General features: G+C 52.3%; 1 long non-coding RNA gene across 1 annotated transcript in view; it reads right to left on the bottom strand.

Moving 5' to 3' along the window:
• Window positions 1-11923: 11923 nt before the first annotated feature.
• LOC308186311 overlaps window positions 11924-22176 on the bottom strand; it is a 299930-nt gene continuing 289677 nt past the window's right edge. The window contains exon 3 of the long non-coding RNA XR_013944011.1: window positions 11924-12620. This is a non-coding gene — a long non-coding RNA (uncharacterized lncRNA). The remainder of the gene's footprint in view (window positions 12621-22176) is intronic.

Raw genomic sequence — 22176 nt, forward strand, 5'->3', positions numbered from 1 at the left:
CACTGGGGTTTTTGTTCATGAGGTTGTGATCATGGATAGGTTAAGGGCTTTGATTTTGTTAAGGGCTAGGAATACGGCTGATGTTATGATTGTGTATAGGTAGAAGGTAAGTAAGGCCAATTTGGGGCTGTAAACTAGGATGATGGCAATTCAGCCTAAGTGGGAGATGGACGAGAAGGCTAGGATTTTGCGTGTTTGTGTTTGGTTCAGTCCTATTCAGCCTCCTAGTGCTGTTGAGGCTAGGGCCATGGCGGCGAGTAGAGCTGGGTCGAGGGATTTGGATGTTAGTAGGAGCAGGGTTAGTGGGGGGAATTTTATGAGGGTCGAGAGTAGCAGGGCTGTTATTAGTGGCGATCCTTGTAGTACTTCTGGGAATCAGAAGTGAAATGGCACTAGGCCCAGTTTAATAGCGATTGCTGCTGTCAGTAGTAGACAGGAGGTTGGGTGGTTTATTTGTGTGATGTCTCATTGGCCGGTGACTCAGGCATTGGTTATGCTAGAGAATAGGACCAGGGCGGAAGCAGCTGCTTGGGTTAGGAAGTATTTCGTTGCGGCTTCTACTGCTCGTGGGTGGTGGGATTTGGCAATTAGGGGAATGATGGCTAGTGCGTTGATCTCCAGTCCTGTCCAGGCCAGAACTCAGTGGTTGCTGGAAATTGTGATTGTGGTGCCCAAGATGAGGCTGAAGGTTATGATTGGGGTCGCGTAAGGGTTCATTAGTAGAGGAGTGGACTGATTATCTGTGAGAGACAGTTAAGACCTCGTTTAGCCATTCATACAAGTCTCGATTTATGGGACAATTGATTGCGCTACCTTTGCACGGTTAGGATACCGCGGCCGTTAAACCTAAGTCACCGGGCAGGCATCACCTTCAATACTTGTTTAATTTGCTGAAGGCTATGTTTTTGGTAAACAGTCGGGCCTTATTAATTTGCCGAGTTCCTTTCACAGATTTTAATCGCTCTTATAGGCGCTCCTGAGTCGGGTTAACAGGGTTAGTTAATACGTGGTCTTGTAGGGGTTTTTGTATCTGTCTAGGTCTGTTAATAATGTTTCTATGTAAGCTTGCGCCGTTAGAGGGGTGTGGCCCTGAGTTACTTATTTTAGCATTAATTCTCCTATATTCATAGGTTGACCTGTTTGTGATAAGGGAATCATCTTATTTTGGTATTTTTAGGTGGTGGAGCTTTGATGCACTCTTTTTTGATGGCTGCTTTAGGGCCCACGGTAGGATCAGTAGTAAGAATTATCCGCTAGTCGAGGTTGTGTCCTTTTTTAATGGAGCTGTCCCTCCATTAAATAGCTCTTAATCATCTCATTAGGGTTCAGGATGTCCGGTAGGGAGGATTAAGGGGGAACTTAGATTCGTTTCACAGGTAACCAGCTATCACCCAGCTCGGTTGGCTTTTCACCTCTACTGACAAGTCATCCCACTCTTTTGCAACAGAGACGGGTTCGCTCTCTTTAACTGCTTGAAAGTAGCTCGCTTGGGTTTCGGGGGGGCAAACTTTAGTTCACTTTGCTTGGTTGTTCTCGCTAAACCATGATGCAAAAGGTACAAGGGTTGATCTTTGCTGTCTGTCGCTTTGATTGTTTCACTGCTATTTCATCTTTCCCTTACGGTACTGGGGTCTCTATCGCGTCTAAGTGTCTTTTCTATCGCCTATACTAAGACTGTAAAATGCTTTAGTTTAATTAGTTTAGTAAATTCTTTAGTTTTGGTGTACTATTTGTGTGGTTGAGCTAGAGGGGGGGCTTCAAGACGATCCGGTCTAGTAGATATCTTTCAGGTGTAAGCTGAGTGCTTTGGTGTTATAGCTACGTCTTGATATTCTAAGTACACCTTCCGGTACACTTACCTTGTTACGACTTACCTCATCTTCAGCGTATTTATGGTATTAGTTATGTGGGATGTGGCTTTTGAGGAGGGTGACGGGCGGTATGTACGTGCCCCAGGGCCGGCTTAAAGTAGGCTCTATTGTCCCACTTTACTGCTACATCCGCCTTCCAGAAGTGGTTTCACGCTTCTTTCCGTGTGCCCTATGAATGGGGAATGTAGCCCATTTCTTCCACTCCATAGGCTATACCTTGACCTGTCTTATTAGCGGGGTGCTATTGTGTCCACTGTTGTGCTCTCATTCGAGGTGGGCTGGCGACGGCGGTATGTAGGCTGTGTTGGCAAGGGGTGGTTGGGTTAATCGGGGATTATCGATTGTAGAACAGGCTCCTCTAGGTGGGTTTGGGGCACCGCCAAGTCCTTAGAGTTTTAAGCGTTTGTGCTCGTAGTTCTCTGGCGGATACTTCGGTAAAGTAAGTATCAAGATTTAGGGCCAGGCATAGTGGGGTATCTAATCCCAGTTTGGGCCCTGGCTTTCGTGGGTTTAAATCAGTCGTTAGTTCCTAAGATCATCTTAATGGTGTGTTTAGGTGCATCTTGGGCTTATGACAGCTCAGTTGCATTTTGATCTTAGTTAGCTAGGATAGGCATTTTACCACTCTTTACGCCGTGTCAATAGGACGGTTGATTTGGGTTTCTTGTATGACCGCGGTGGCTGGCACAAGATTTACCAACCCTTGAAGTTAGGCTGTTGCTATAACTAAGTCAAGTTTGCACTCATTGCTTAATGTTAATTACTGCTGAATACCCGTGGGGGCGTGGCTTAGCGAGGCGTCTTGGGCTACTACTTGGGTGTGCCTGATACCCGCTCCTCAAGGCCTGTATGGGGGTAGGTGGTCGAGGGCGTTTACACTGGGGCGCGGATACTTGCATGTATATATTTAGCAAAAACCAACCGTAAGGTTAGGACTAAGTCTTTTGTCCGCAGGCATGTTTTATGCCATCTTGGCAACTTCAGTGCCATGCTTTGTGTTAAGCTATGTGGACGGGGGTGTGGTTAGCTGATAGTTGAGTGGTGAGTGAGAGTGAAGTATATGAAATTATTGCTTGTGTTTACTATTTTTAGTACTGGAGTTTCTCTAATAAGTTTAAGTTATTTTGTATGTGTTTGTGTGTATATGTACATCGTTCCGATGATGTCATGGAAGGGATGATTAATGGAGTTTTAGAGGTAGTTTGCTGGGATTGGGCGATGAAGGTTTATGCTACATGGTGGTTAGCGAAAGTTTACTGGTTTAGTTTGTGAAGCGCAGGGGTTGCGCTTAATGATTTGTTGTTTTGTGCTATGTCCAACGAGCATTCATCCAATAGCCCCATTTAACCCGGAGGGTGGAGGTAACATTAACTGAATGTGGTCAAAGTGCATCAGTGTCAGGATGATTCCCCATATACGCCAACCGTCTCATCGAGGGACCCTTGAAATATAGGATAGGCCGTGAGGCAGGTGTGTCCAGGCTTAGATTGTGGGACCCCCGAGATCACTGGGAATAGCCACCTGTGAGGTAACCCCGGAAAAAATAAGAGGAACCAGAGGCGCCAAAAAGCTGGAACATGCCGCGATTACGCATTGAGAAGGTGAAAGTACTCACAGATGCCACTTTGAAGGGCAAGGAGGGGTGAGTGAACCCAATGGATGGCCCTGACCGAGGAACCAGAGGCGCAAAAATGTGAGGAGGGCGAGGGGTTTAGGGGGAACGTATGGGCCTGAAGCTAGTCATACCGGACATTATGTGCAACGGGTTGCTGATTTCACGTGAGGAGTACGATTAATAAATCCGTCTGATACGAACTGCATGAGATATGTGGTGGAGAGTTGTTGTTGGAGCATGTCCTGTGAGCATTCATTAAAATGGGGTCTTGTTATGCGCTTGAGTGGAGTTGTATTGGGTGTTGTGGGGTATGGTCCTAGAACATTCATGCCGGGTGGTTTGGTAGGAGTGTGTTTAAGGGTTTAATGGCCGTGTACATGTATGGGTTTAGCACCTGCTTATAAGATAGTCCGTATATAATGTATATTACTGGTACTATAGTATGTATGTATATGGGGTATATAAATTTATGCACGAATATGCATAACCAAATACCCCCGCCTCGGGGGGGGAGGGGGGGGGGGTTAAGCATAATGGCATAGATGGGGTAGAATTATTGGGGGCTTGCGGTTAGTTCCTGTAGTTGAGAACAATGGCGGCTTTTCGAGCCGCAGGCCTCGGGTAGTGTCCGGGCAGGAATAATGACTTATTTTATGTTTTTTTTAGGGATTTGCTTTGCGGTGGGTGTTTTGGGTGTGGCGTCGAATCCTTCGCCGTATTATGGGGTTGTTGGTTTGGTGTTAGCGTCTGTGGCGGGGTGCGGGTGGTTGCTGGGCCTTGGGGTTTCGTTCGTGGCTTTAGTGCTGTTTATGGTGTATTTGGGGGGTATGCTGGTGGTGTTTGTTTATTCAGTAGCTTTAGCAGCGGAGCCTTTCCCTGGGGCTTGGGGGGATTGACGGGTGATTGGATGTGCAGTAGCGTTTGTGGCAATTGTTTTTGGGGGGTTGGTGTTTGGGGGGTTTATGGGGGCTTGGAAGTTCGGGGTTTCTACTGTGAATAATGTTGGGGTGTTTGTTGTTCGGTCGGATTTTAGTGGAGTTTCCATGTTTTATTCACATGGGGCAGGGATGTTTTTAGTGGCGGGTTGGGGGCTGTTGTTGACTTTGTTTGTTGTATTGGAGCTTGTGCGGGGGTTGTCGCGGGGTGCTATTCGGGCGGTTTAGGGGTTAGGGTCAGAGAATAGTTTATTGAAAATGCCAGCTTTGGGAGCTGGAGATAAAGGTTTGAGTCCTTTTTTTCTGAGTTTGGGGTACTCTAAGAAGTGGTAAGTCTTCAATCTTTGGTTTACAAGACCAATGTTTTTATAAACTATTAGAGTATTTAGCAGTTGAGTATTTTGTTTTCTAGGGCGCTTGCGGCGGGGAGGAGAAATAGGAGGATAGTGAAGTAGGCGATTGAAGCGAGTTGGCCGATGATGATGAATGGGTGTTCGACGGGTTGGCTTCCTACTCATGTTAGGACGAGGAGGTCGGCGACTAGTACTCAGAATAGGAGCTGGGAGAGTGGTCGGAATGTTATTGCTCGTTGTTTTGATTTGTGCAGGAATGGGATTAGGAATAGGATCAGTACGGAGGCGGCCAGTGCTAATACGCCTCCTAGTTTATTTGGGATTGAACGTAGGATGGCGTAGGCGAATAGGAAGTATCATTCTGGCTTGATGTGTGGTGGGGTTACTAGCGGGTTTGCTGGGGTGAAGTTTTCTGGGTCTCCCAGGAGGTTAACCGCTCATGCTTCTTTCTTATGAGACGTTAGTAAACCAATTACATAGCCTTGTCAAGACTAAATCACAGGTAAAAATCCTGTACATCTCATGTGGCCAACCACTCCCAACTAGGATTCCAAGACGCCTCATCACCCATCATAGAAGAACTCGTTGAATTCCACGACCACGCCCTAATCGTTGCCCTAGCTATCTGCAGCCTAGTTCTCTACCTTTTAGCCCACATACTAACAGAAAAACTCTCGTCCAATGCTGTAGACGCCCAAGAAGTAGAGCTGATCTGGACAATCCTACCTGCTATCGTCCTGGTACTCCTCGCCCTCCCATCCCTACAAATCCTCTACATAATGGACGAAATCGACGAACCAGACCTCACCCTAAAAGCCATCGGCCACCAATGATACTGAAGCTACGAATACACAGACTTCAAAGACCTATCCTTCGACTCCTACATAGTGCCCACCCCAGACTTACCCAACGGCCACTTCCAACTGCTAGAAGTTGACCACCGCGTAGTTATCCCAATAGAATCCCCCATCCGCGTAATCATTACTGCAGGAGACGTACTCCACTCCTGAGCAGTCCCAACGCTCGGAGTTAAAACAGACGCAATCCCAGGCCGACTAAACCAAACTTCATTCATTACCACCCGGCCTGGGATTTTTTACGGACAATGCTCAGAAATTTGCGGGGCTAATCACAGCTACATACCCATTGTAGTAGAATCAACCCCACTCCCACATTTCGAGGCCTGATCGTCCCTTCTATCATCATCCTAATCATTAAGAAGCTATGCAACAGCACTAGCCTTTTAAGCTAGCCAAAGAGGGACTTCCCCCTCCTTAATGATATGCCACAGCTTAACCCCACACCATGATTTTCAATCATAATTATAACCTGATTAACCCTAGCACTCCTCATCCAACCAAAACTACTAGCCTTCACCACAACCAACCCCCCATCAAATAAGACCTCCCTCACTACCAAACCCACACCATGATCCTGACCATGAACCTAAGCTTCTTTGACCAATTTTCCAGCCCCAATCTATTCGGCATCCCCTTAATCCTACTATCCCTACTCTTCCCAGCCCTACTATTCCCGTCCCCAAACAACCGATGAATCAACAACCGCCTTTCTACTATCCAAACATGACTCCTTCACCTAATCACAAAACAACTAATAGTCCCACTCAACAAAAATGGCCACAAATGAGCCATAATATTTACATCCCTAATAATCATACTTCTTACAATCAACCTTCTAGGCCTCCTTCCATATACATTCACCCCAACCACCCAACTATCTATGAACATAGCCCTAGCCTTCCCACTATGGCTCGCCACACTACTAACAGGCCTACGAAACCAACCATCAGCCTCTTTAGCCCACCTATTACCCGAAGGTACCCCTACACCCCTAATCCCCGCACTAATCCTGATCGAAACAACCAGCCTACTAATCCGCCCCCTAGCCCTCGGAGTCCGCCTTACAGCCAACCTTACAGCAGGACACTTACTCATCCAACTCATCTCTACAGCCTCCATTGCATTAATACCCACCCTTCCTGCAGTATCCATCCTAACAATAATCATCCTACTACTCCTAACCATCCTAGAAGTAGCAGTAGCCATAATCCAGGCCTACGTCTTCGTGCTCCTTCTAAGCCTATACTTACAAGAAAACATCTAATGGCACACCAAGCACACTCATACCACATAGTTGACCCAAGCCCTTGACCAATCTTCGGGGCAGCCGCCGCCCTACTCACAACCTCAGGATTAATCATGTGATTCCACTACAACTCATCCATACTACTAACCCTAGGCCTCATCTCAATACTCCTAGTAATACTCCAATGATGACGAGACATTGTACGAGAAAGCACCTTCCAAGGCCATCACACTCCCACAGTCCAAAAAGGCCTACGATACGGCATAATCCTTTTCATCACATCCGAAGCATTCTTCTTCTTAGGGTTCTTCTGAGCGTTCTTCCACTCGAGCCTGGCCCCAACCCCAGAACTAGGAGGCCAATGACCCCCAACAGGAATTAAACCACTCAACCCGATAGAAGTCCCCCTACTAAACACAGCCATCCTACTAGCCTCAGGCGTTACCGTAACGTGAGCCCATCACAGCATCACAGAAGGAAACCGAAAACACGCCATCCACGCCCTAACCCTAACGATCCTCCTGGGATTCTACTTCACAGCCCTACAAGCAATAGAATACCACGAAGCCCCATTCTCAATCGCCGATAGCGTCTACGGATCTACCTTCTTCGTTGCCACTGGATTCCACGGACTCCACGTAATCATCGGATCCTCCTTCCTGACCGTCTGCCTCTTCCGACTGATCAAGTTCCACTTTACATCAGACCACCACTTCGGATTCGAGGCAGCAGCCTGATACTGACACTTCGTAGACGTCATCTGACTATTCCTCTACATAACCATCTACTGATGAGGATCTTGCTCTTCTAGTATATTAATTACAATTGACTTCCAATCTCTAGAATCTGGTATAAACCCAGAGGAGAGCAATGAACGCACTCATGTTCATATTCGCCCTATCATCAATCCTAAGCGCCGCCCTAACCGCATTAAACTTCTGACTCGCCCAAATAAACCCCGACTCAGAGAAACTCTCACCGTACGAATGTGGATTCGACCCACTTGGATCTGCTCGATTACCATTCTCAGTCCGATTCTTCCTCAGTAGCCATCCTGTTCGTCCTATTCGACCTAGAAATCGCCCTCCTACTCCCCCTGCCATGAGCCGTCCAACTCCAATCCCCCCTAATGACCCTCACCTGAACTGTAGTGATCCTCCTTCTCCTAACACTCGGACTGGCCTACGAGTGAATTCAAGGGGGCCTAGAATGAGCAGAATAACAGAAAGTTAGTCTAACCAAAAAGATAGCTGGTTTCGACCCAGCAGATTACAGCCAACCCTGTAACTTTCTTATGTCGCCCCTACATTTAAGCTTCTACTCAGCCTTCATTTTCAGCGGACTAGGACTAGCCTTCCACCGAACCCACCTAGTATCCGCCCTACTACGCCTTGAAAGCATAATATTATCGATATTCGTAGGCCTATCAATATGATCCATCGAAAACCAAGTCTCCTCATTCACCATGGTACCAATTCTCATGCTAACCTTCTCAGCGTGTGAGGCGGGCACAGGCCTGGCCATCCTAGTAGCCTCCACCCGCACACATGGCTCCGACCATCTACACAACCTAAACCTCCTGCAATGCTAAAAATCATCCTACCCACAATCATACTTCTTCCAACAGCCCTGCTGTCTCCACCAAAATTTCTATGGACTAACACCACCTTATACAGCCTCCTAATCGCTGCCCTAAGCCTACAGCGATTAATCCCAACCTACTACCCCTACAAATTTTTATCCAACTGAACAGGAATTGACCAAATCTCATCCCCCCTCCTAGTACTATCCTGCTGACTACTCCCACTCATAATCATAGCAAGCCAAAACCACCTGCAACAAGAACCCCTACAACGCAAACGAATCTTTATCTCAACCTTAGTCGCAGTCCAGCCATTCATCCTACTAGCCTTTTCCACCACAGAACTAGCACTATTTTACATCTCATTTGAAGCAACCCTCATTCCCACCCTAATCTTAATCACCCGATGGGGGAACCAACCAGAACGCCTAAGCGCTGGCATCTACCTGCTATTCTACACGCTAGTAAGCTCTCTACCCCTGCTAATCACAATCATACACCTATACGTGAAAATTGGCACCCTGCACCTGCCAACCCTACAACTAACCCACCCAACCCTATCCACCTCATGGACAGGAATACTATCAGGTCTAGCACTGCTCATAGCATTCATAGTAAAAGCCCCACTATACGGCCTACACCTCTGACTGCCAAAAGCCCACGTAGAAGCACCCATCGCAGGCTCAATACTCCTCGCCGCCCTACTACTAAAGCTAGGAGGATACGGAATTATACGAGTCACTCTATTTATGGGCCCACTGTCCAACCTCCTGCACTACCCCTTCCTAACCCTGGCCCTATGAGGCGCCCTAATGACTAGCTCAATCTGCCTACGACAGACAGACCTAAAATCACTAATCGCTTATTCATCCGTTAGCCACATAGGCCTAGTTATCGCCGCAGGAATAATCCAAACCCACTGATCATTCTCAGGGGCAATGATCCTAATAATTTCCCATGGACTAACTTCCTCCATACTATTCTGCCTAGCCAACACAAACTATGAACGTACGCACAGCCGAATTCTACTACTCACACGAGGCCTACAACCTCTCCTACCACTCATAGCTACCTGATGATTGCTGGCCAATCTAACAAACATAGCCTTACCCCCAACAACAAACCTCATAGCAGAGCTAACCATTATAATCACCTTATTCAACTGATCTGCCTTCACGATCATCCTAACAGGAATCGCAACCCTACTAACCGCCTCCTACACCTTATTCATACTACTAATGACCCAACAAGGCTCAATCCCCTCCCACATCACATCTATGCAAAACTCAACCACGCGAGAACACCTGCTCATAACACTCCACATTATCCCAATATTCCTCCTAATCCTCAAACCCGAACTGATCTCCGGAATCCCCTCATGCAAGTATAGTTTAAACCAAACATTAGACTGTGATTCTAAGAATAGAAGTTCAAACCTTCTTACCTGCCGAGGGGAGGGTTTAACCAACAAGAGCTGCTAACTCTTACATCTGAGCCTAAAACCTCAGCCCCCTTACTTTTAAAGGATAACAGCAATCCACTGGTCTTAGGAACCACCCATCTTGGTGCAAATCCAAGTAAAAGGAGTGAACCCCACACTACTAATCAACTCCCTCACACTACTCACGCTGACAATCCTCCTAACCCCAATCATCCTGCCATTTCTATTTAAAAACTTTAAAAACACCCCACAAGCCACCACCCGCGCTGTTAAAACCGCATTCCTAATTAGCCTAGCCCCTACAACCGCATTCATCTACTCGGGAGTAGAATCTGTCACCTGCCACTGGGAGTGAAAATTCATTATAAACTTTAAAATCCCCCTGAGCCTAAAAATAGACCAATACTCAATAACATTTCTTCCAATCGCCCTATTTGTAACATGATCAATCCTACAATTCGCCATATGATACATGGCCTCAGAGCCATACGTAACAAAATTTTTCACCTACCTACTGACATTCCTAGTCGCCATACTCCTCCTAACAACCGCAAACAACATATTCCTCCTATTCGTAGGCTGGGAAGGAGTACGAATCATGTCCTTCCTTCTCATCGGCTGATGACAAGGCCGAGCAGATGCCAACACCGCCGCCCTACGAGCCGTAATCTACAACCGAATCGGAGACATCGGACTGATCCTGAGCATAGCATGACTAGCTTCAACATTCAACACCTGAGAGATCCAACAAGCCGTACACCCCCACCAAACCCCAATCCTCCCCCTCATAGGATTAATCCTCGCAGCCGCAGGAAAATCCGCCCAATTTGGACTCCACCCATGACTGCCCGCAGCAATAGAAGGCCCCACCCCAGTATCAGCCCTACTGCACTCCAGTACCATAGTAGTAGCCGGAATCTTCCTGCTCATCCGCATGCACCCCCTGCTAGCCACCAACCAGACAGCCCTAACTGCCTGCCTATGCCTAGGTGCTCTATCAACCCTATTCGCTGCCACATGCGCCCTAACCCAAAATGACATCAAAAAAATCATTGCTTTCTCAACATCCAGCCAACTAGGACTAATAATAGTCACTATCGGACTAAACCTCCCACAACTAGCCTTCCTACACATCTCAACCCATGCCTTCTTTAAAGCCATACTATTCCTATGCTCAGGGTCTATCATCCACAACCTAAACGGAGAACAAGATATCCGAAAGATAGGAGGCCTACAGAAAATACTCCCAGTCACTACTTCCTGCCTAACCATCGGAAACCTGGCGCTGATAGGAACCCCATTCCTAGCCGGATTCTACTCAAAAGACCTCATCATCGAAAGCTTAAACACATCATACCTAAATACTTGAGCCCTACTCCTAACCCTTATAGCCACAGCATTCACCGCAACCTACAGCATCCGCATAACCATCCTAGTCCAAGCTGGACAAACCCGAATCCCCCCAATAGTATCAATAAACGAAAACAACCCACTAATCACCGCCCCCCTAACCCGACTCGCCCTAGGCAGCATTACAGCAGGAATAATCATTACCTCTTTCATCACACCAACCAAAACCCCCCCAATAACCATACCCCTTATCACCAAAACCGCTGCCATCCTCATAACAATCCTAGGAATCATCCTAGCCCTAGAACTATCGAACATAACACACACCCTCACTCACCCCAAACCAAACCCCCTCATAAACTTCTCCTCTGCATTAGGGTACTTCAACCCCCTAGTACACCGATTCTTCTCCAAAAACCTACTAGAAAAGGGACAAAACATTGCCCTACACTTGATCGACCTCTCCTGACTCAAAAAAATAGGGCCAGAGGGCCTTGCTGAACTACAAGTAGCCGCAAGCAAAGCCGCAACCTCAATACACACAGGGCTAATTAAGGCCTACCTAGGATCCTTCGCCCTCTCCATCCTGGTAATAATCCTAATAACACACAGACTCACTAATGGCCCCTAACATCCGCAAATCCCATCCCCTACTAAAAATAATCAACAACTCCCTAATCGACCTACCCGCCCCCTCCAACATCTCTGCCTGATGAAACTTCGGCTCCCTTCTAGCCATCTGCTTAGCCACACAAATCCTAACAGGCCTGCTACTAGCCATACACTACACCGCAGACACTTCACTCGCCTTCTCCTCAGTAGCTCACACATGCCGAGACGTCCAGTACGGATGGCTCATCCGCAACCTCCACGCCAACGGTGCTTCGCTCTTCTTTATCTGCATCTACTTACACATCGGACGAGGCCTCTACTACGGCTCCTACCTATACAAAGAAACCTGAAACACAGGAGTAATCCACCTACTCACCCTAATAGCAACTGCCTTCGTAGGGTATGTCCTACCATGAGGACAAATGTCATTCTGAGGGGCCACCGTAATCACCAACCTATTCTCAGCCATCCCGTACATTGGGCAAACTCTAGTAGAATGAGCCTGAGGAGGATTCTCAGTAGACAATCCAACCTTAACCCGATTCTTCGCCATCCACTTCCTACTGCCCTTCCTAATTGCAGGAATCACCCTAGTCCACCTAACCTTCCTACACGAATCAGGCTCAAATAACCCACTAGGAATCGTATCAGACTGCGACAAAATCCCATTCCACCCATACTTCTCCATTAAAGACAGCTTAGGGCTTACCCTAATAATCACCCCTCTAATAGCACTAGCCCTATTTTCACCGAACCTCCTGGTTCTTGGAATCCTAGTTGGGAGTGGTTGGCCACATGAGATGTACAGGATTTTTACCTGTGATTTAGTCTTGACAAGGCTATGTAATTGGTTTACTAACGTCTCATAAGAAAGAAGCATGAGCGGTTAATGCAGTTGGCTTGAAACCCATCCCCAGTGGTGCAAGTGCACTCTCTGAATTCACTGAAGTGCATCCCCAGTGGTGCCAGTGCACTCTCTGCACTCACTGCACTGCATCCCCAGTGGTGCCAGTGCGCTCTCTGGAGTCACAGCACTGCATCCCCAGTGGTGCCAGTGCAATCTCTGGACTCACTGCACTGCATCCCCAGTGGTGCCAGTGCACTCTCTGGACTCACTGAAGTGCATCCCCATTGGTGCCATTGCACTCTCTGCACTCACTGCACTGCATCCCCAGTGGTGCCAGTGCACTCACTGGACTGACTGCACTGCATCCCCAGTGGTGCCAGTGCGCTCTCCGGAGTCACAGCACTGCATCCCCAGTGGTGCCAGTGCACTCTCTGCACTCACTGCACTGCATCCCCAGTGGTGCCAGTGCGCTCTCTGGAGTCACAGCACTGCATCCCCAGTGGTGCCAGTGCAATCTCTGGACTCACTGCACTGCATCCCCAGTGGTGCCAGTGCACTCTCTGGACTCACTGAAGTGCATCCCCATTGGTGCCATTGCACTCTCTGCACTCACTGCACTGCATCCCCAGTGGTGCCAGTGCACTCACTGGACTGACTGCACTGCATCCCCAGTGGTGCCAGTGCGCTCTCCGGAGTCACAGCACTGCATCCCCAGTGGTGCCAGTGCACTCACTGGACACACTGTACTGCATCACAGGTGGTGCCAGTGCACTCTCTGCACTCACTGCACAGCATCCCCAGTGGTGCCAGTGCATTCACTGGACTCACTGCAGTGCATCCCCAGTGGTGCCAGTGCACTCTCTGGACTCACTGCACTGCATCCCCAGTGGTGCCAGTGCACTCTCTGGACTCACTGCACTGCATCCCCAGTGCTGCCAGTGCACTCTCTTGACTCACTGCACTGCATCCCCAGTGGTGCCAGTGCACTCTCTGGAGTCACTGCACTGCATCCCCAGTGGTGCTAGTGCACTCTCTGGACTCACTGCAGTGCATCCCCAGTGGTACCAGTGCACTCTCTGGACTCACTGAAGTGCATTCTCAGTGGTGCCAGTGCACTCTGTGGACTCACTGCAGTGCATCCCCAGTGGTGCCAGTGCGCTCTCTGGACTCACTGCAGTGCATCCCCAGTGGTGCCAGTGCACTCTCTGGACTCACTGCAGTGCATCCCCAGTGCTGCCAGTGCACTCTCTGGACTCACTGCACTGCATCCCCAGTGGTGCCAGTGCACTCTCTGGACTCACTGCACTGCATCCACAGTGGTGCCAGTGCACTCTCTGGACTCACTGCAGTGCATCACCAGTGGTGCCAGTGCACTCTCTGGACTCACTGCACTGCATCCCCAGTGGTACCAGTGCTCTCTGTGGACTCACTGCAGTGCATCCCCAGTGGTGCCAGTGCACTCTCTGGACTCACTGCAAGGCATCCCCAGTGGTGCCAATGCACTCTCTGGACTCACTGCACTGCATCCCCAGTGGTGCCAGTGCACTCTCTGGACTCACTGAAGTGCATCCCCAGTGGTGCCAGTGCACTCTCTGGAGTCACTGCACTGCATACCCAGTGGTGCTAGTGCACTCTGTGGACTCACTGCAGTGCATCCCCAGTGGTGCCAGTGCACTCTCTGGACTCACTGAAGGGCATTCTCAGTGGTGCCAGTGCACTCTCTGGGCTAACTGCAGTGCATCCCCAGTGGTGCCAGTACACTCACTGGACTGACTGCACTGCATCCCCAGTGGTGCCAGTGCACTCTCTGGACTCACCGCACCGCATCCCCAGTGGTGCCAGTGCACTCTCTGGACTCACTGCACTGCATCCCCAGTGGTGCCAGTGCACTCTCTGGACTCACTTCAATGCATCCCCAGTGGTGCCAGAGCACTCTCTGGACTCACTGCACTGCATCCCCAGTGGTGCCAGTGCACTCTCTGGACTCACTGCACTGCAGCCCCAGTGGTGCCAGTGCACTCTATGGACTCACTGCACTGCATCCCCAGTATTGCCAGTGCACTCTCTGGACTCACTGCACTGCATCCCCAGTGCTGCCAGTGCACTCTCTGGACTCACTGCACTGCATCCCCAGTGGTGCCACTGCACTCTCTGGACTCACTGCATTGCATGTCCAGTGGTGCCAGTGCACTCTCTGCACTCACTGCACTGCATCCCCAGTGGTGCCAGTGCACTCACTGGACTCACTGCAGTGCATTCCCTCTGGTGCCAGTGCACTCTCTGGACTCACTGCACTGCATCCCCAGTGGTGTCAGTGCACTCTCTGGACTCACTGCAGTGCATCCCCAGTGGTGCCAGTGCACTCTGTGGACTCACTGCAGTGCATCCCCAGTGGTGCCAGTGCACTCTCTGGACTCACTGAAGTGCATCCCCAGTGGTGCTAGTGCACTCTCTGGACTCACTGCACTGCATCCCCAGTGGTGCCAGTGCACTCTCTGGACTCACTGCACTGCATCCCCAGTCCTGCCAGTGCACTCTCTTGACTCACTGCACTGCATCCCCAGTGGTGCCAGTGCACTCTCTGGACTCACTGAAGTGCAATCTCAGTGGAGCCAGTGCACTCTCTGGACTCACTGCAGTGCATCCCCAGTGGTGCCAGTACACTCACTGGACTGACTGAAGTGCATCCCCAGTGGTGTCAGTGCACTCTCTGGAGTCACTGCGCTGCATCCCCAGTGGTGCAAGTGCACTCCCTGGACTCACTGCACTGCATTCCCAGTGGTGACAGTGAAGTCTTTGGACTCACTGAAGGGCATTCTCAGTGGTGCCAGTGCACTCTCTGGACTCACTGCAGTGCATCCCCAGTGGTGCCAGTACACTCACTGGACTGACTGCACTGCATCCCCAGTGGTGCCAGTGCACTCTCTGGACTCACCGCACCGCATCCCCAGTGGTGCCAGTGCACTCTCTGGAGTAACTGCAGTGCATCCCCAGTGGTGCCAGTGCACTCTCTGGACTCACTGCACTGCATCCCCAGTGGTGCCAGTGCACTCTCTGGACTCACTGCACTGCATCCCCAGTGGTGCCAGAGCACTCTCTGGACTCACTGCAGTGCATCCCCAGTGGTGCCAGTGCACTCTCTGGACTCACTGCACTGCATCCCCAGTGGTGCCAGTGCACTCTCTGGACTCACTGAACTGCATCCCCAGTGGTGCCAGTGCACTCTCTGGACTCACTGCACTGCATCCCCAGTGGTGCCAGTGCACTCTCTGGACTCACTGAACTGCATCCCCAGTGGTGCCAGTGCACTCTCTGGACTCACTGCACTGCATCCCCAGTGCTGCCAGTGCACTCTCTTGACTCACTGCACTGCATCCCCAGTGGTGTCAGTGCACTCTCTGGAGTCACTGCACTGCATCCCCAGTGGTGCTAGTGCACTCTCTGGACTCACTGCAGTGCATCCCCAGTGGTACCAGTGCACTCTCTGGACTCACTGAAGTGCATTCTCAGTGGTGCCAGTGCACTCTGTGGACTCACTGCAGTGCATCCCCAGTGGTGCCAGTGCGCTCTCTGGACTCACTGCAGTGCATCCCCAGTGGTGCCAGTGCACTCTCTGGACTCACTGAAGTGCATCCCCAGTGCTGCCAGTGCACTCTCTGGACTCACTGCACTGCATCCCCAGTGGTGCCAGTGCACTCTCTGGACTCACTGCACTGCATCCCCAGTGGTGCCAGTGCACTCTCTGGACTCACTGCAGTGCATCCCCAGTGGTGCCAGTGCACTCTCTGGACTCACTGCACTGCATCCCCAGTGGTACCAGTGCACTCTGTGGACTCACTGCAGTGCATCCCCAGTGGTGCCAGTGCACTCTCTGGACTCACTGCAAGGCATCCCCAGTGGTGCCAATGCACTCTCTGGACTCACTGCACTGCATCCCCAGTGGTGCCAGTGCACTCTCTGGACTCACTGAAGTGCATCCCCAGTGGTGCCAGTGCACTCTCTGGAGTCACTGCACTGCATCCCCAGTGGTGCTAGTGCACTCTGTGGACTCACTGCAGTGCATCCCCAGTGGTGCCAGTGCACTCTCTGGACTCACTGAAGGGCATTCTCAGTGGTGCCAGTGCACTCTCTGGACTCACTGCAGTGCATCCCCAGTGGTGCCAGTACACTCACTGGACTGACTGCACTGCATCCCCAGTGGTGCCAGTGCACTCTCTGGACTCACCGCACCGCATCCCCAGTGGTGCCAGTGCACTCTCTGGAGTAACTGCAGTGCATCCCCAGTGGTGCCAGTGCACTCTCTGGACTCACTGCACTGCATCCCCAGTGGTGCCAGTGCACTCTGTGGACTCACTGCACTGCATCCCCAGTGGTGCCAGTGCACTCTCTGGACTCACTGCAGTGCATCCCCAGTGCTGCCAGTGCACTCTCTGGACTCACTGCACTGCATCCCCAGTGGTGCCAGTGCACTCTCTGGACTCACCGCACCGCATCCCAAGTGGTGCCAGTGCACTCTCTGGACTAACTGAAGTGCATCCCCAGTGCTGCCAGTGCACTCTCTGGACTCACTGCACTGCATCCCCAGTGGTGCCAGTGCACTCTCTGGACTCACTGCACTGCATCCCCAGTGGTGCCAGTGCACTCTCTGGACTCACTGCAGTGCATCCCCAGTGGTGCTAGTGCACTCTCTGGACTCACTGCACTGCATCCCCAGTGGTACCAGTGCACTCTGTGGACTCACTGCAGTGCATCCCCAGTGGTGCCAGTGCACTCTCTGGACTCACTGCAAGGCATCCCCAGTGGTGCCAATGCACTCTCTGGACTCACTGCACTGCATCCCCAGTGGTGCCAGTGCACTCTCTGGACTCACTGAAGTGCATCCCCAGTGGTGCCAGTGCACTCTCTGGAGTCACTGCGCTGCATCCCCAGTGGTGCAAGTGCACTCCCTGGACTCACTGCACTGCATTCCCAGTGGTGACAGTGAAGTCTTTGGACTCACTGAAGGGCATTCTCAGTGGTGCCAGTGCACTCTCTGGACTCACTGCAGTGCATCCCCAGTGGTGCCAGTACACTCACTGGACTGACTGCACTGCATCCCCAGTGGTGCCAGTGCACTCTCTGGACTCACCGCACCGCATCCCCAGTGGTGCCAGTGCACTCTCTGGAGTAACTGCAGTGCATCCCCAGTGGTGCCAGTGCACTCTCTGGACTCACTGCACTGCATCCCCAGTGGTGCCAGTGCACTCTCTGGACTCACTGCACTGCATCCTCAGTGGTGCCAGTGCACTCTCTGGACTCACTGAACTGCATCCCCAGTGGTGCCAGTGCACTCTCTGGACTCACTGCACTGCATCCCCAGTGCTGCCAGTGCACTCTCTTGACTCACTGCACTGCATCCCCAGTGGTGCCAGTGCACTCACTGGATTCACTGCACTGCACCCCAGTGGTGCTAGTGCACTCTCTGGACTCACTGCAGTGCATCCCCAGTGGTACCAGTGCACTCTCTGGACTCACTGAAGTGCATTCTCAGTGGTGCCAGTGCACTCTGTGGACTCACTGCAGTGCATCCCCAGTGGTGCCAGTGCGCTCTCTGGACTCACTGCAGTGCATCCCCAGTGGTGCCAGTGCACTCTCTGGACTCACTGCAGTGCATCCCCAGTGGTGCCAGTGCACTCTCTGGACTCACTGCACTGCATCCCCAGTGCTGCCAGTGCACTCTCTTGACTCACTGCACTGCATCCCCAGTGGTGCCAGTGCACTCACTGGATTCACTGCACTGCATCCCCAGTGGTGCTAGTGCACTCTCTGGACTCACTGCAGTGCATCCCCAGTGGTACCAGTGCACTCTCTGGACTCACTGAAGTGCATTCTCAGTGGTGCCAGTGCACTCTGTGGACTCACTGCAGTGCATCCCCAGTGGTGCCAGTGCGCTCTCTGGACTCACTGCACTGCATCCCCAGTGGTGCCAGTGCACTCTCTGGACTCACTGCAGTGCATCCCCAGTGCTGCCAGTGCACTCTCTGGACTCACTGCACTGCATCCCCAGTGGTGCCAGTGCACTCTCTGGACTCACTGCACTGCATCCCCAGTGGTGCCAGTGCACTCTCTGGACTCACTGCACTGCATCCCCAGTGGTGCCAGTGCACTCTCTGGACTCACTGCACTGCATCCCCAGTGGTACCAGTGCACTCTGTGGACTCACTGCAGTGCATCCCCAGTGGTGCCAGTGCACTCTCTGGACTCACTGCAAGGCATCCCCAGTGGTGCCAATGCACTCTCTGGACTCACTGCACTGCATCCCCAGTGGTGCCAGTGCACTCTCTTGACTCACTGCGCTGCATCCCCAGTGGTGCCAGTGCACTCTCTGGAGTCACTGCACTGCATCCCCAGTGGTGCTAGTGCACTCTGTGGACTCACTGCAGTGCATCCCCAGTGGTGCCAGTGCACTCTCTGGACTCACTGAAAGGCATTCTCAGTGGTGCCAGTGCACTCTCTGGGCTAAATGCAGTGCATCCCCAGTGGTGCCAGTACACTCACTGGACTGACTGCACTGCATCCCCAGTGGTGCCAGTGCACTCTCTGGACTCACCGCACCGCATCCCCAGTGGTGCCAGTGCACTCTCTGGACTCACTGCAGTGCATCACCTGTGGTGCCAGTGCACTCTCTGGACTCACTGCACTGCATCCCCAGTGGTGCCACTGCACTCTCTGGACTCACTGCACTGCATCCCCAGTGGTGCCAGAACACTCTCTGGACTCACTGCAGTGCATCCCCAGTGGTGCCAGTGCACTCTCTGGACTCACTGCACTGCATCCCCAGTGGTGCCAGTGCACTCTCTGGACTCACTGCACTGCATCCCCAGTGGTGCCAGTGCACTCTCTGGACTCCCGGCACCGCATCCCCAGTGGTGCCAGTGCACTCTCTGTGCTCACTGCAGTGCATCCCCAGTGGTGCCAGTGCACTCTCTTGACTCACTGCACTGCATCCCCAGTGGTGCCAGTGCACTCACTGGATTCACTGCACTGCATCCCCAGTGGTGCTAGTGCACTCTCTGGACTCACTGCAGTGCATCCCCAGTGGTATCAGTGCACTCTCTGGACTCACTGAAGTGCATTCTCAGTGGTGCCAGTGCACTCTGTGGACTCACTGCAGTGTATCCCCAGTGGTGCCAGTGCGCTCTCTGGACTCACTGCAGTGCATCCCCAGTGGTGCCAGTGCACTCTCTGGACTCACTGCACTGCATCCCCAGTGCTGCCAGTGCACTCTCTGGACTCACTGCACTGCATCCCCAGTGGTGCCAGTGCACTCTCTGGACTCACTGCACTGCATCCCCAGTGGTGCCAGTGCACTCTCTGGACTCACTGCAGTGCATCCCCAGTGGTGCCAGTGCACTCTCTGGAGTCACTGCACTGCATCCCCAGTGGTACCAGTGCACTCTGTGGACTCACTGCAGTGCATCCCCAGTGGTGCCAGTGCACTCTCTGGACTCACTGCACTGCATCCCAAGTGGTACCAGTGCACTCTCTGGACTCACTGCACTGCATCCCCAGTGGGGCCAGTGCACTCTCTCGAGTCACTGCACTACATCCCCAGTGGTGCCAGTGCACTCTCTGGACTCACTGTACTGCATTCCCAGTGGTGCTAGTGCACTCTCTGGACTCACTGCAGTGCATCCCCAGTGGTGCCAGTGCACTCTTTGGACTCACTGAAGTGCATTCTCAGTGGTGCCAGTGCACTCTCTGGACTCACTGCACTGCATCCCCAGTGGTGCCAGTGCACTCTCTGGACTCACTGCACTGCAACCCCAGTGTTGCCAGTGCACTCTCTGGACTCACTGCACTGCATCCCCAGTGGTGCCAGTGCACTCTCTGGACTCACTTCAGTGCATCCCCAGTGGTGCCAGAGCACTCTCTGGACTCACTGCACTGCATCCCCAGTGGTGCCAGTGCACTCTCTGGACTCACTGCACTGCATCCCCAGTATTGCCAGTGCACTCTCTGGACTCACTTCACTGCATCCCCAGTGCTGCCAGTGCACTCTCTGGACTCACTGCACTGCATCCCCAGTGGTGCCACTGCACTCTCTGGACTCACTGCACTGCATGTCCTGTGGTGCCAGTGCACTCTCTGCACTCACTGCACTGCATCCCCAGTGGTGCCAGAGCACTCTCTGGACTCACTGCACTGCATCCCCAGTGGAGCCAGTGCACTCTCTGGACTCACTGCACTGCATCCCCAGTGGCGCCAGTGCACTCTCTGGACTCACTGCAGTGCATCCCCAGTGGTGCCAGTGCACTCTCTGGACTCACTGCAGTGCATCCCCAGTGGTGCCAGTGCACTCTCTGGACTCACTGAAGTGCATCACCAGTGGTGCCAGTGCACTCTCTGGACTCACTGCACTGCATCCCCAGTGGTGCCAGTGCACTCTCTGGACTCACTGCACTGCATCCCCAGTGGTGCCAGAGCACTCTCTGGACTCACTGCACTGCATCCTCTGTGCTGCCAGTGCACTCTCTGGACTCACTGCACTGCATCCCCAGTGGTGCCAGTGCACTCTCTGGACTCACTGTACTGCATCCCCAGTGGAGCGCGTGCACTCTCTGGACTCACTGAAGTGCATCCACAGTGGTGCCAGTGCACTCTCTGGACTCACTGCAGTGCATCCCCAGTGGTGCTAGTGCACTCTTTGGACTCACTGCAGTGCATCCCCAGTGGTGCCAGTGCACTCTCTGGACTCACTGAAGGGCATTCTCAGTGGTGCCAGTGCACTCTCTGGACTCACTGCAGTGCATCCCCAGTGGTGCCAGTACACTCACTGGACTGACTGCAGTGCATCCCCAGTGGTGCCAGTGCACTCTCTGGACTCACCGCACCGCATCCACAGTGGTGCCAGTGCACTCTCTGGAGTAACTGCAGTGCATCACCAGTGGTGCCAGTGCACTCTCTGGACTCACTGCACTGCATCCCCAGTGGTGCCACTGCACTCTCTGGACTCACTGCACTGCATCCCCAGTGGTGCCAGAGCACTCTCTGGACTCACTGCAATGCATCCCCAGTGGTGCCAGTGCACTCTCTGGACTCACTGCACTGCATCCCCAGTGGTGCCAGTGCACTCTCTGGACTCCCGGCACCGCATCCCCAGTGGTGCCAGTGCACTCTCTGGGCTCACTGCAGTGCATCCCCAGTGGTGCCAGTGCACTCACTGGACTGACTGCACTGCATCCCCAGTGGTGCCAGTGCACTCTCTGGACTCACCGCACCGCATCCCCAGTGGTGCCAGTGCACTCTCTGGAGTAACTGCAGTGCATCACCTGTGGTGCCAGTGCACTCTCTGGACTCAATGCACTGCATCCCCAGTGGTGCCACTGCACTCTCTGGACTCACTGCACTGCATACCCAGTGGTGCCAGAGCACTCTCTGGACTCACTGCAGTGCATCCCCAGTGGTGCCAGTGCACTCTCTGG

This window comes from Anser brachyrhynchus (assembly GCF_964034855.1).
Source record: "Anser brachyrhynchus genome assembly, contig: SCAFFOLD_85, whole genome shotgun sequence".
Taxonomy (NCBI): Eukaryota; Metazoa; Chordata; class Aves; order Anseriformes; family Anatidae; genus Anser; species Anser brachyrhynchus.